At 50.8% G+C, this 14,909-nt stretch overlaps 1 protein-coding gene across 4 annotated transcripts in view; it reads left to right on the top strand.

Annotated features, from left to right (window-relative positions):
* The window catches only part of Grid1 (glutamate ionotropic receptor delta type subunit 1), a 705,633-nt gene that overhangs the window by 103,800 nt on the left and 586,924 nt on the right, over nucleotides 1-14,909 (top strand). Inside the window, exon 1 of one of the 4 annotated variants that reach the window (XM_074079330.1) lies at nucleotides 6,992-7,172. The exons of the other annotated variants lie outside the window; for them this stretch is intronic. The gene's annotated coding sequence lies outside the window, so the exon portion shown is untranslated. Of the gene's footprint in view, nucleotides 1-6,991; nucleotides 7,173-14,909 lie in introns of those variants that run through there. 4 annotated transcript variants of the gene reach the window in all.

The raw sequence follows: 14,909 nt of genomic DNA, 5'->3' as shown, positions 1-14,909 counted from the left end.
CCTATGTCCTCCCCTCTCTTACTGGTACACACCCCTGGAAAAGACCTGTTTTACCCTTCTGTCCTTCATTTTTTTAAAAAGTGTTTTTTGATAGTCCAAGGGGGTTTCTCCTTAGCATTTCAGACATGTATATATTGTGCTTTAATCAGTTAACTCTTCCCATTACTTACTCTTTCTTTATCACCATATTCCCGTATCATTCAGCAATTTACAGTGTATTGTCTTCCAATACTCAATTCAGGGCATCTGCTGGATTCTTTGGGCATCCCCCAGGTCTCCCTATTTCACCCTGGAAGCTCCCTTACGAAAGTAAGCAGGCACAATTGTAGGGTTATCTTGCTTCGTTTCAGTCTCCTAGGAACCATTGTCCTCCATTGCCTCACATCCACTGAAGACTTTTCTTTCATTTACTTCATATCCTCCCTCCACTATTTTGATTTTGAGGATAAAGTGGTTCCTGCTATTCCATGTAGGTCAGAAGCAGAAGTACAAATTATTACTGCTTTTGACAGTGGTAGTTTGAGCTTAGTTAATGATGGAGGCAACAGAGAGAATGAAGATGTATGGGATGGTAGAGAGGAGGCAATTTTTGGAGTGAGGTGGGGAGGAAAAATTTAATTCTTTGATTAAAATTCTATGCCAGACTCCATTGGGCATCAAGTGGGATGATTTAGAGCCCTTGCCCTCAGGTGCCTAGAATTGGAAGGGCTGAGGGAAATGGTTTTCAGTTGTTTTAATCAGGAAACAAGAGTCCTCAGACAAAGCAAATGTTTCATGTTTCCAAACTATGAAAAATTAGATTCATTTAAAACATTTTTCATTGAATGCAATTTTAAATGCTGTTTTAGGAAGGCCTACAGATTTGTTCAGCCATTAAAAGAAGAGGGTGGTTAATTTGTGAAGAGGCTTCAGGAAGGAGCTCAAGATGTAGGGTCAGAGGACACATGAGTGAGCTCTGTCAGCCCCTTGCCTGCTGGGATCCTGAGTGTCTGTCCACACACACAGTAGAGTGGGATCTTGGTAGGGGTCTCCTAGAGTTTGCACAGCAGACACAGATAAAGCACCCAGTAGGGTGCCTGGTACCTGTGAGGTGGCCTGCAAATGTGGTTCCTAGTCTTTGTGCAGAATGAATCCTTGGCTTGTGTCTGTTCACAGCAGGACTCTCTGATGGCTATTTCCATGTGAGTCCCAGACCCTCTACACCTGTCAGCTGGAGCATCCTCATGCAGGAGCAGGGAGGGCTTTGTTTTATGCACTGAATTCTGAGAGTCCCTAGAGGGACAGCAAGAAGGGATCCTGACGTGCTCCTCCCTCCAAAAGTCTCTCCAGTTTGGGAACTGAGCCTAGAGAGCAGGGAAAGTGGCCCTAGGTAGGGACTGAGGACAGGGCTAGCTGTGGCCAGGCAGAGAGAGGAAGGACTGAGGACCAGAAGAGACACAAGGCCAGGTGCGCCCAGGGTGCAGGGGCCCCAGAGGAACCAGCAATGGCCTTTCTCAGATTATGTGTGTGTGACATTGGGGGACATAACCTGGAGCATTGATTGGCTTGGTGATTCCAGTGAGCTGGCACATCAGGAGCCTGGAGCTTCTCTGTGTCCTGTGTGGGTGAGGAGGGGTGGTGTCACCTCAGATCCAGCCTGTCTGTGTTAGTTGGATGGAGCTTGAGCCTACCCATGCCAAGGCTAGGGCTCAGGCTGGCTCATGCAGCCCCTGCCCCTCCAGGCGTGTTGGAGCAAATCAAAGGTCCTAGTAACCCTGAGCAACGGAGGAGCCCACTGTGCCGGGCACTTTATATGTGCTGTCTGCACTCCTGTTATTTTAAGAACGCCCTGGGAGGCACTTATTTTAGTGAACCTTATGAAGACGAGGTTCATAGAGGTCACAGAGGGACTTGTCTAAGGTCATGGACATGATTCAGCTTTGATTTGAACTGAAGTCAGTCCTGTAAACCCCAATCTTTTTAACATGCTCCATCATTTTTCTTCTTTCTTCAGATTTTGTCATGGGATTAGCATAGGGTCATTGGGCAGTAGGCCACTGTAGAAGGCCAAGCAGGATATTTCTGGCCTGCTTGGTCCCTGTGCTGGCCTGGTCCCTGCAGGAAGCTCTTTCTCTCAGTCCTTGTGTTAGATAGGTCAGCCTACAAGGCAGTAATAACAACCTCCGAATTTCATTGACTGATTTCCCACTCGGGTTTCTTGTGCATCATGGGCTTCTGGCCTGGGACTCTGCTTCCCTGTGGGGGCCTTCCTCACTCCATGAACCAGCAGCCACCATCCAAACACTGTTGGTGATACTGTTAGAAGGGGAGGGGAGAGAGCTGGGAAGCCAAGAGCAGCTCTGAGCCTCCTGCTGGGAACCAGTGCTTGTTGCACCAGCTTCCATGTCATTTGTCAGAGTAGATCACCTGCCATACTTGACCTGGCAGCATGGGGAGCCTACTGGACTTTGGTGCCAGTAGTAGTTGACATTGAGCACTGCATTGTCCCGTCAGCAACGGCTGTCTGAACTTCTTTGTGTGGGAGCTGGGGCTGTCCCCTCCTCCCCTCAAGACCTCACTGTCTCATGGAGGTAATAACCCAAGAAAGGCACCTCTCCAATTGAGAGGACTGTGTGTGACACAGCAAGCATGAGGCTGTGGGAGTGCACTGGGATGGTGACTCATTCTGTACAGGGAGAACTGCAGGGTGGCAATGTCTGAAGACTCAGTTCAAAGTAAGAAATTTGCAGTGAGGGACAAGAAAGGAAGGGGCTCTGCATTCTGCACGACAGATGTGCAAAGGCACAGAGATGCAGAGCAGGTTCTGGGGCATGCTGTAGCTTGTGTGGCCTGCAACCCTCGGGACCTCTGGCAGGGCATGGGGAGAGAGGGAGGGCTGGGAGGTGACAGGGCCACCTTCTTTGATGTGGGCAGGATGGGATGTCCTTTTTGCTGTCTTCCAGCTGAGCCATGATTGGCATGAAGATCTGGCCAGCTGGGAACTACCTGCCCAGGAACCCCAGCAAAGCCCCCATCCCTGCAGGTGTCAGCCCAACCTGGGAGTCTAGGCTGAGGGCAGCTACACCCTGCTCCCAGTTGCAGCCCCTGCTGTTCACCCTGGGGGGATGAATCAGCTCCATTCTCTGCAAACAAAAGCTCCTGGGTTGCCAGGGAGACGCAGGACTGCTGCCTGTGCTTCCTGGAGCTATGGTTTGGTATTAGGAAAAGATGGGCACTTAGCAGTCTAGAGCGGAGCCACTGAGCCCTGTCCTGTGGAGGGTGGGGCTGGGTTGAACTGCCATTCTGATGCCATGAGTCCTGTTGAATGGGCCTCTATGTGGACCTGAGACCAGCAGAGGCTCCAGTTTGGACAGAACTGGATTTGACGATGGCTCTTCCACTGGATTGCTGTGTGATTTCAGGCCTTGATCTACCCTCTGGATCCTGTTTCCTCACCTTATAATTGGGATCCCCAGCTTGCGGGGGCTGAACTATTCCATGAAGTAATAGGTGGAGGGCATTCCATTGTTCATTAATCACCACTTATTTTTGCTGAGCCCTGTCCTGGGAGTAGGGATCCTGATTTGAGGCTGACGGGAATGTGGCCCGCCCTGAGCAGAGACCTGGCTGACACTGTGCTGTCACATAGACACTCCTAACTGGTATTACTGTTGTTCTTGAAGGCAGGGGCTCTGAGGGGACTAGCGGAAGAGTTCTCTCATCCCAGGTCTTGAGCATTTCTTGGAAGAAGTGAGGTTGGGGGTTCCACTGTCCAGTCCCCCACCTGCTGGAAGGGGGCGGGCTTATGGGATGGCCATGTGGACTTAAGCTCTATCCTGGCTGTGAGTCCAAAGGTACAGGGCTGCTGAGAAGTTTTTCTGAATCAGTGAAAGCTGCTATAGTTGGTTTTGGGGCCACCATGGAGCCACAGTTCAAGGGACAAGTAAGTAGGCCTTTTCCCCATCTCTCTTAGCAGATCCCAGGGAGGTTCTGCAGAATTGGGCCTAGTGGCTTTGAGCTGGGGTGGCACCCTGTCAGAAACCAGGGGTTGGGGAAGTGGAACTGGAGGCCCCACCCCCCAGAAAGGATTTCTGCTGCTTTAACATTGCCCTCACTTTTACACATGAATGGGGAAGCCTTGGGTTAGATTTGGGTGGGGCTGGAGACAGGTGAAAACCTGGATGCTTAGCTGCACAAAGTGCTAGGAATCTGGGAAATGCATTTGGGATCAGCCAGGGTGGTTTGGGAGTTACTGACTGTGTGGGGTGGCCAGGAATGCCTTGCCTGTGGCTGTTCTGTGACAGGGTTTGGGGGAACTTGAGGGCCATTCTTGTGCAGATTTCTGACAGGATCATTGGTGCTGTGCATTGGGGGTTGGTAGCAGGCCCTGGGATTATAGCTGGGGGTCAGGTGTGTTTGGGAGTGAGAAATGAAGGTATGTGTGGAGAAGATCATGAGAAGGGGTGGATTGGGTCCAGCAAGGATGGCAAAGCCATCAGTGAGATCCCTTCAATTCAGGTTTGAGCTCTGATTTGTCTACGTCTCATCTCTATAGTGCCCCAGAGGGCAGCTTGGGCCAGAGCCTTTGTGAGGGGCTTCTGGGCAGGGAAGAATCTCTGAGGGCTTGATCTAGGGGCAGGAGAGGCTAGTGGTGGACATGCAAGCGGCTGGGGGCTGAGCTGAGCAGCAGAGGAGCTGGGCATGGGAGGCTGGGCTGCAGATCAGTGACTTTGCAAATCCTCAGGGTCATTACTTGCTGTTGTCACCAGGGAAAGTTGCAAAATGAAAATGAACTGTCGGAGAAGATTGATTTGTTTGATGTCTAACCGGGAGCAGCTTTATTGCTGTAAAATGTTGATTTCCTCTCCCTACTGAGGACAGGTGAGACTTGGTGACACTGAAAGAGGACAGCCCCGATCAGAATTGGTAGTACACGTGGCCTAGGCACCCATGGGTGCAGGAGAAGGATTCCAGGTTTGATTTCATACATGGGGCAAGAACAGATCTGTGAGTGAACTAGCCATGGAGCAGGGCTGGTGGTAAGACTTGGGCTCTGAATTCAGACACATCTGGGTTCAGACCCAGTTGGGCCACTTAAAGCTTTGTACCTATGGGTAAGCCTCAGCATCCTCCTCTGTAGAATGGGAGGCTGTCCCTGACCAAACCTTGAACTTTAAAGCACTTGGCACAGTGTCTGGCACAGGAGTCAGGGCTGGGTGCAGCTGAAATGACCAGAAGCTGATGTGATCCAGGACTTGGGTCACTTCCCTAGAAGTAGCATGGGTCAGAGGGTGAGAATGGGATCAACGGCCCAACAAAGGTCAAAAGAGAGGGAGCAGTCAGGGAAGTGGAAAGGAGATGAGCAAGAACAGTTTTATAAGATGGGGTTGTACCAAGGCTGGGGTGCTGGGGGCTGTCTCCTACAGGGGCTTGGCAGGGTGGCCGGGTGCACCATTCAGCCTGAAGGCCTGGGTCAGGCTGCGCAGGAATGATGAGCATCCTATGCCAGCCTTTAGTGCGAGGTCAGGGCAACCTCTCCCTTCCCGTCGCATTTTACTTGCTTAAAGAACAGGGCTGGGCAAGTACAAGTCCCACCTAGCTAGCCCCAGGCCTTGGTGGCAGGGATTTGCAAGGGGGCCAGGAAGCAGCCCTTCTCCCCTGGGAGCCTCTGGGCAGTTGACTGCTGGTGGGTGGGCTTCTTCATCAGTGGGGCTAAGGAGGATGGGGCAGTGTGATCAGACGAGTATTGGGAGGTCTCTGTGTTGGGCGTCTGTCTGCCCGCATGCCTGCCTCTCTGTTGCTCTGAAGGAGGCAGGGGCTGGGCCTGCAGCTGCCTGGGCAGAGCGGCTCCTGCGTGGGACACGGCTCTTCTCTCTGGTTACAGACTCACCACTTCTCTCCCAACTTATCTCCACCATCAGCATGGGGCACTGGGCCAAGCTCTCCCCAGTGAGAAGATTGTGGAAGTCTCACTGTGCAGGTGGAGTGGCCACCCTCCAGGAGGCATTCAGGGACTCCGGGTGGGGGTGGGGCAGAAGGGACTGCATGTCTCCTTGCCCTGGGCTGGACTCCAGCCTGCAGTGCAGGGTACAGACAGCTCAGGGTGCAGACTCCAGCCCTGGGGGCAGAGGGATACACAGGATATAAGGAGGTCAAGCAGGGAGTTCCAGCAAGTTTCCAGACCAAGGAGGTGCTGCAGAGAACCACAGGATGAAAATGAAGGACACAAGCAAGTGGCTTCCAGACGCTGGAGTACAGGGTGTTGCGGTGTGAAGGCCATGGCTTTCCGTGGCTGTGAGGTGGACCACTCAGCTCCAGGGGAGGCATGGGAGAGGAGAGGGTGACAGCTGGTAACACCCTTCCATGGCTCAGCCCGAACTGGCATTAGGTACAGAGTTCATTAAGACCCTCAATTTAAACAAGCATGAGCACCCCAGTGTCATGCTGAAAAACAAAACAACAAAAAACTGGACCCTGTAGGCCAGACTGGACTCTGTTCCCAGTTCCCCTGTGTACTTGGTGGGGTCTTGGATAAGCCCTTTCCCCTCCCTGGTTTTCAATTTGCTGCTCTGTAAAATGAAAAACATTTTCAAGCTGTGGGACCCCTTGTTTAAATGGAACGTTCCACGATACCCACCTTTCTGAGCTGAGTGCAGTGGGGTACGGTGAGTGAGACTGGGTGGCCTAGCCCATCTTCAAAGCCTAGGAACAAACTCAGGTGCTGGTCCTAGATTTTATCAATCAGGTTGTAAACCCAATTCTTACTGAGACTTAATGCGTGCCAGGCATTGTTCCAAGCACTTTACAAACACTGACTCAATTCTCAGGAGAATCACTGGAGGGAGGCGGGGAAACTGAGGCACGGAGAGGCATGGTGACATTTCAGGGTCACACAGCTAGTGAGTGGCACAGCCAGGATTGCAACCCAGGTTAGTGGTGGTGGTGGTGGGGGGGCGGGTCTAGAGTCCGTTTTGCCCACGGTTCTCTGCTGCCTGTGTAGATGATGGTAAAAGGAAGTGGCTTGCTCTGCTGAGTGAAAGGCAACAGGGCACCGGCGCAGGGACTCAGGGAGGCTGTCCCGTGGGACCTAGACCTGGGCGCGCTGGGAGAGGAAGGACCCCTCGCCGTGGGTCCACGTTCCGCGGGGACCACCTAGGCCCTGCGGTACCGAGGGCAAGTTTATCAGGACCGCGGTGCGTACCTTGGCGCGCAGGAAAGGGAACGCGGCGAGTTTCTCCGGGAGGCACACACTCTAACCACCAAATTTATTTAAGCAGATAAAATGCAGAGGGTGTAATGTCAGATTAATGGATAAATAACCGATCTGGGTTTTGGCACGATGGCGGAGAGCGGCAGTGAGAAGCCTCATTATCTGCAGCTCTGCCTCGAAGAACAGGCCTTGCGCTGCAACCCAGCACCCGGGCCCGCGAACAGAGCATTAAATTGTTGGAAATGGCTCCCGTTCACTCACAGAACAAAGATGTTTTCTCCAGAATAAATCGACTCCCTCTCGGCACGCTGAGCCGGGGTTTCCCACAAACGCAGCCTCTGCTCCGCGGCGCAGCGCTCGCCCGGGGAGGGGGAGGGGGAGGGGGAGGAGGGGGGAGGGGCGGCGCGGCCTGGGACCGCTTCCTGCCCCCTCCCCCCCACCCTCCGCGGTGTGTCGCCGGGCCTCTGGGGGTCTGGGGCAAAGAGCGCACCTGTAGTTGGGAGAACAATGCGGGATCGGAGGAATTGCGATTGGAATTGGGGGCGCGCTGAGAGGCAGTGTGGCTTTGTGGTTAGTGCTGGGCATTAATGTCTCTGGGAATGCGTGACGCTGGCCGGCTGTGCGATCTTCAGACAAGTGATTTAACCTCTCTGCGCTCAGTCTGCTGACAGTGAAGTGGGGCCCTGATGAGGAGTAATGAGATAATGCAGATAATGGGGCGAGCAATGGGCGGGGCTCCGCCTACCCTCTTGCGGGTACCGAGCTTCCAAGTCCAGGCAGAGGATGAGTGTGGGGACGCAGGAGGACCACGTGATGGGCCACGGGACTGGATCAGAGGACCCAAGGTAGCTGGGCGCACAAGGCCTTCTTCCTGGATTCCTGGTGCTTGGGAACAAGGCCAGCTCCTGACTGAGTGGAATGGGAAGATCCGAGGACCTTAGCCAAATGTAAATAAAGGCCCTGTATTGCTTCCCTGAACCGGTGTGTGCCCCTTGGCTCAGTAGGAGCAAGGCTCAGCTCTGGGCCGACTTACTGCTTTCTGCTCTAGCGTAGCTCTTCCATCCCTCTCACTCCTCCTTCTGTGAGGCCACTTGGCCTGTGAAAAGACCACTGGTGTTGGGGCCATATTTACGACCATCACCTTCTAGCTGTGTTACCTTGAGAAAATTGCTTCACCTTTCTGAGCCTCAACCCGGCCACCTGCAGATGGCAGAACAATACTTCCACTCTTCAAGACCGATTTTGAGGGATACACAGGAGTAATGGCTGACTCACAACAGGTGTGGGGGCAGGAGTGTTCTTTAAAGATGCTCCTGGAGCTCCCCCTCTGTGCCAGGCCCTGAGACGCAATGCACAGCAGGCTAGCCATGGCCTTCAGGGCTTGGGTCTGTGTACTGGTGGCTGTTGGACACACATGTGTATGCTGCTATGTGCACCTGCCCAGGACTCCTGGCACCTGTGTTTTTCTGCGTCTGGCAGCATCTGGCCTTGGGGATGGTGGCTGCTTCTGTCTGCTCTGCCTTTCCCTTCTTTCTTTCTCCACCCCTCCCAGAGGTTGGAAGAGGAAGGTTTGGGGAATGCCCTGGGCCTGGCTTGGTCAGATGAGTCTCGAGGTAGGAATGTGGGGGTGCTGATGGAGTGTCAGGGGCCCTCCAGAACTGGGGATCCAAGTGAGCAGATAAGGTCCCTGTCCCCATGCAGCTTGCAGTCTTCTGAGGACAGTCATTGAGGGGTGCCCAGCAGGATTTGGGCCATGTGCTTTCACATTCATGGCCGGCTTTGGACCTACTCCTTCCCATGTAGGCAGCTCCTGTGTGCCCTGCATCTCCCTTAGGGATCCGACGAGTCCCACCATGATAGAGTTCGAGCTTGCAAATTACATAAGCTGCCTGAGCCTCAGTTTCCTCATGCACAAAAATTGGGGGTAATACTCATGCCACTTGCCAGGGCTGAGGGGGAAGCTCCCAGCCACAGAGTCTGGACTGTGTGCACTCCTCCCATGTGGCTGGGTGCTTGGGTCCTGTAGAATGGGCTCAGGAGCCTACTGCTCCTTGTAGCCCCCACCCTGGTCATTCCTCAGGTTTAGGGGACATGTGTCTGGGAGGCATGGAGCAACCTCCCCAGGCAGCACTGTATCTCCCACCTGCCAGGTCTTTGTGTAGCTTCAAATTAAACCTGAAGTAGAAAACACAAAACATTTCCTCCATTACAAGAGAAGGAACTGTCTGACTTGTCAGCTCCGGAATGGTTCAGCAGCAAGCAGGAGGCTGATGATTGTGGAGTCTGGCTGTGGGGCCTCCCTGGGGGCTTTCCATCATTGTCCTTGTATGTTATCTTGGTTATCACAGTCCCAGGCAGATGCTGGGTGGGGGTGGGAGCGGCTGGCTATTTTCCCTGTTTGCGGGAGGCTCAGTTTCCACCTTCATGTGCTCAGGGCCCAGTTCCTCACAGCTCTCGCTGGTCTGACAGCTAGGGTTGGTGTCTGCTCATTCCTGTGTGTCTGTCTGTGTCCCTACTGAGACCTGCCTGGAGTCCAGGGAACACTAAAGAAGTTCTAACCAGAAGGCAGAGTGGGGCACGTGACCGGTACAGGATTACCAGTCTCTGAGGGGGACCTGGCTTCTAAATCTAGCTCTGTTACTTGTCCTGTGCCCTTGGGAAAGTTCCCTAACTATTCCTAACTGGCTTTCCTCATTTCTAAAATGAGGTTGATTGGGTACTTGCTGGTTATAGGGATTGGTATAAGAATTATCATGAAGTAGTTTAGAGTACCTGGCATGGATTTGCTGCTTGGCTGTGCTGGTTCAAAGTAGCAGAAAGTCAGTGGGCAGTGCCTGACATAGGACAGGAAAGGTGGTTATCGCCCTGACTACTCTGCGCAGGTGTCCTATAGGAGAGGGAAGGTCCCATTAGTCAGGGAGTAGAGCAAGCTCAAGGTTGTCTCTGGACCAGGGACAAACTCAAACTCAAACTCATAAGATTGACTTTTGGTTGAATACATGCCAGCATATTAATTCACTGGGAGAAATCACTACACATGAGAGTGTATTTACCCAACGACAACTCCCAGTAAGCCAGATGATCAGGTGGTCCAAACATTTGTCCCCACTAGAGGGAAGGTCCTGCTAAGGAACTCTCCTGAGTGAGTCTTTGGAGGAGGATTTTGATCACCACTTGGAATCTACTGTGAAAAGAGGTCCAGGTGAGGTCGCTAACTGGCCGCCTTCACTAAGCTCACTTTCCTTACTGGACTCTTTCTGTTCTTCTATCTCTCTCTCTTCTCTGTCTCCCCCTACCTCCCATCTGCATTTTTAGGGATGCAGCTAGATGCAACCATTGATTGGTATGAAATAATCACCTTTATTTCTGTCTGGAAACTTTCAGAGTTCCCCCCAATGTTGGGGGGCCCACGTTTCCCTTATTCCCTAATAATTTGTTTTCTAATTTATATAATTATATGTATATAAATTATTATGTATAATTATATATTTATTTATTCAATTTAAAATATTCTCTAATAATTCAGAGACATTTAGTTTTCTGCATGCAAGTAATTACCTGCACATATGGAGGATAGTTATCAGTGAACGAGGGAAGATGAAAGTTTATGAGTTAGAAGAGAGAGAATGAGAGAATGAGAGAAAGAAAGACCACAAGGTCTGGAGCTAGTCTTGTATTTACACTTTTGGGGCAAATTATTAGATTCAACAGCTTGAAATGAGGTCATACTGGGCATTTGTACTGGAGTAGGAGCCGGGGTCATCTAAGGACACAAATTCATGTCCTCATGGGTTGTCTGAAGCTTCCGGGGCTTGGCTCTAGAGCAAGACAACAACCAGTGTTCAGCCTTCATCTCCCACCTTTGTGGGACAGCTTGCTTTGTCTTCCTTCTCAGACTATCACCCTCTCTTTTTCTTTGAAATGCAAGCATTATTCAGTGATGAAACTTAGCATTAATTTCCATGCACAAACATCTCCTAAGACTGGCTTCTAAGACTGTGTCCTTTCAGTTTCTAATCTCAGTTCTTTCTACAGTTCCAGAAACTTTTCTGTTGAGTTTATGAAGATCAGCTATGATTCATTTCTGAAGTCTTCTCTGGGAATCACAGCCTCTGATGTTGGGTTCTTCCTGCATTTTCGGTGTCATCTTCCCCATTTTAAAAAGTCTCTACTCATTTGTTCTGCAGCTTGCATATATGGAATAGATTGTCCTAATATTCAAGTAGCCTCTGCTTCTCTCTGTGGGAGGATTTATAGGCTGCTTGGATGATGTCATTCCTGGCCATTAACTTGCCAGTGTCAGCCAATGAAATGGGAGTGAAAGTGACATATGCCTTTTCTGAACTGCAGCTTTCAGGAGCTGCCCCACGTTTCTGCCATGATTCTTTTCCCTCTGCCATCAGAGATAGGGGCTGCTCCCTGGTCTGGATCTTGGAATAAAGATGCCATAGGGCAGAGCCACAGCCAACTTACAATAAACATAATATAAGGGGAAAAATAACTGTTGGTTGATTGAAGCCACTGAGATTATGGGGCTGCTTGTTATGACAACATATCCTAGCTTAACCTGACTAATATATTTTTCAATGTATTTTATTGTTTACTTATACAATTTTTTTGTAGTGCCAATTCTGTTTTTCTTAAGAATATCTTCCAACATGGTTCTATTAGAATGATAGAGGTATTAATTTGCTTTGAATCCTGTTATTCAATTGATGTAATGTGTGTTCTTCTCTTTGAAAATAACTGGCAGAATTTTTTTTCTCCCAAATCTTCTTGTGCTGTATCTGTGACCATATTTTAGGGTTGGCTATTCCTCTGAAATTATACTACCTTCTTTTAAAAAATTGGACCATCGGGATTTTCATTTCTTTTATCTGTTTGCTCATCTTTGAATTTTCTGTTACTTCTTATTCGGCTGGGTATGAAGCAGCCTAGCTGGGGTGGAAGGCTGAGCTGTGGGGTGCTGGCTGGTGTCAGGCAGCCTATGGTAGGAGACGTGCATGTGTTTTACTCATTGCTCTTGGTACTGCTTCAGATGCTGTGTTTCAGTGGATTGCAGGCTGCTTTAATTGGATTATATGGAGAAAGTCCTTGGCACTGTGCCTCTGCTCTTTATCTTCCTGGGGATAATCCTTTTAGGTGTCTGGAGCTGGCTCTCATGTCACCTTCACACCTAGTCTGCTTTCCAGCTCTCTCTGGGTCCCTCAGCCATGTCCCATAATGGGTTTCTGTATACTGGGCTGGCTGGCTGTCCCCTTCCACTGGTGCCCTGCAGTACCACTTTCCCTCCTGAATGCTGAGCTAACCTCTGGCCTGTTGCAGCCAGTGTCTCTCCCTCCTTATCCTGGCTGTTATATTGTTTATGCACCCAGTGGTGACATAGCAGTCTTTTTGCTCATGTTAAGCTTAGCAGTCTGTCACCTGTTATGTTTCCGGCTTGCCATCTATCTCTGTTTTGCTCAATATGGCCCATTGTTCTGGATAACCAAGTTCTTTTTGGATCCCAAGTAGTGTTTTAATTGTTTCTGGGGGTGGGACCAGTAACAATAAGTGTCCTCTGTAAAGTCATTTGTAAAACTGTTGAACAGACAGTTATGAGGATAGAGCCCTGAGGTATATCACTAGACACTGCCGGTTGTTCAAAACTATCCTATTTTGAATCTTGTTAAGTAAAATCTCGGAAACTACCCAGTTGTACCAGCAGTCTCCCTTTCTCCCATCAGGGTCATGTGAAATCCTTACTGAAGCTGAGTAGCTCCTTGCAAGAAACAGCTCACCCCTTCCAAAGGTCACTGAGCAGAAGTGAAGGGAGAAGAATCAACCCGAGATAAGGAGACACCCAGGACTCAGGGACTAGCAATCACAAGAGTGACAGCATTTCTGGGTCTGAAGGGTCGGGGCAGGGCAAGGGGAAGAGGCAGAGTTTCTGAGCCTGGAAGAAGATGCAGTAGGCAAGAGAGGAGTTGCCCACTGGGAGCTGTGGCCTCAGCCAGCCACTGTCTAACCTGACCTTCTCAGCCCAGATCTCCTGTTGATATCTCCTGCCTAGCTGACACCCAGGAGAAGCCAGGGCAAAGGGACTCCACAGCTGAGCTTTGCAGGGCTGGACTGGGTTCTTTGTGCATCAGTAAAAGTGCTCCCTGACTTCCAGGGTGTGCAACACTCAGTCACTTGTTACCATCCCAACCAGCCTTGTGAACTGGATATTTGTTCAGGGTGCTAGTCCCCTGGGATGGAGAGAGGGCTTTTCTGTCTCTTATTATTAAGGATGATCTTGTTCACAGGGGTGAGTTTAATTGCAGTTGTTGGGATGTGATGATGTTTATATAGCTTTTGCAAATTCAGTGCCTATGGGAGCTAGCCCTGACATTCCAGGATGGGGAGAGCCTCTTCCTTGGCCTGAAATGAGTCCTTAAGCTGCTGAGAAGAGGATTAGAAGCAGATAGAGCCCCCAGGAGTGGGTGCCCATGGAGCCATCCCTCCTCTGTTACAAAGAAAGAAAAGGGCTGGGATCAAATGGCTCTGGTCCCCTCTTCAGGAGCTCTGGTTACAGCTGTCCTGTGGCCAGGGAGGCTGGGTAAGGATGGGGATGCAGCAGCTGTAGAGGTCAGAGTAGTTTGTGTGGGTCCTAAGGTGGGGTGAGTAGAGTGTGTGCTGGGCTGGGCAGAGTAGGTGAGGTGTACTGAGTTGGTGGTGTGAGTGGTTGGTCCACCTATGGACCTAGCACAGGTAAGTGGATACCCTCTCTCTAGCTGCACTATCTGGAACTTCTGCTCAGTGAGACCAAGCTGGATTTTTAGAGGGACACTCCACTGTCCTAAAGGGGTCCTCAGTGCAGGTGATCTCTGAGGCCCCAGGTGGTGTACTGGGCAAGAGAGCTCATGCAGGCAGCAGGAAGAGGTGTCCTCTTGGCAGTGGGGGCTGAGAACCTGGGTAGGGGTCCCATGCTATAAGGGAACTTGGCCAAGGCACCCTGAGGGTGGAGGACACAAGGAAAGTGTCCCTGAGTGGCTGGCCTCTGGTTGGGGGGTGGACGTTGACCTAGGCCTTAAAGTATGAAGTATGGAGACACTGTTTTTATTGTTATTATTATTTTAAAACAGGGTCTGACTATATCCCCTAGGCTGGCCTTGAACTTATAATCCTCCTGCTTCAGCCTCGAGAGCTGGGATTATAGGTATGTATCACCATTTCTAATTTGTTTAAATTATTAATTTTAAAGTATAAATCAATCTAATTGTTTGATAATCTTTGGGGGAGAAAAAAGAAAGATTGCATTTTGGCTTGTTTCCTTGCAGGCCCTTGTACATATTTGTGATTCTTCAGAGATTGGGGGACAAGAGTGACAGGATGACATTAGGGTGGGAGTAGGATATATGGTGAGTGTCAGGGAAGGGGCCAGCTCCCCAGCGGCAGACCTGGCCTTGGAGCTTTGAAGGTCAGGTTCAGGCAAGTCATTGTCATGGACACCCACATGTGACCTGTCCTGGGGCTGGCTCCTGGTTCTGGTTTCTGCCTCCTTGAAGCATCCCCTGCTTTCAGGAAGTGGCGCCTGGCAGGGCCAGCTGGGGTCCTTCTGCAGCCTTTGGAACCATGGTTGGGGTAGTGTAGCAGGTACAGATCTGGCCGGGTTTGCTCCCAGGAACCCTGGTGCCATGGGCCATTCTGTGGCCCAGTGGAGAGCTGGGGACATTGGAAAGCCTCAGACTTTGGTGGC

Source organism: Castor canadensis, chromosome 7 (assembly GCF_047511655.1).
Source record: "Castor canadensis chromosome 7, mCasCan1.hap1v2, whole genome shotgun sequence".
Taxonomy (NCBI): Eukaryota; Metazoa; Chordata; class Mammalia; order Rodentia; family Castoridae; genus Castor; species Castor canadensis.
This window is presented reverse-complemented; position numbering and strand designations above follow the sequence as displayed.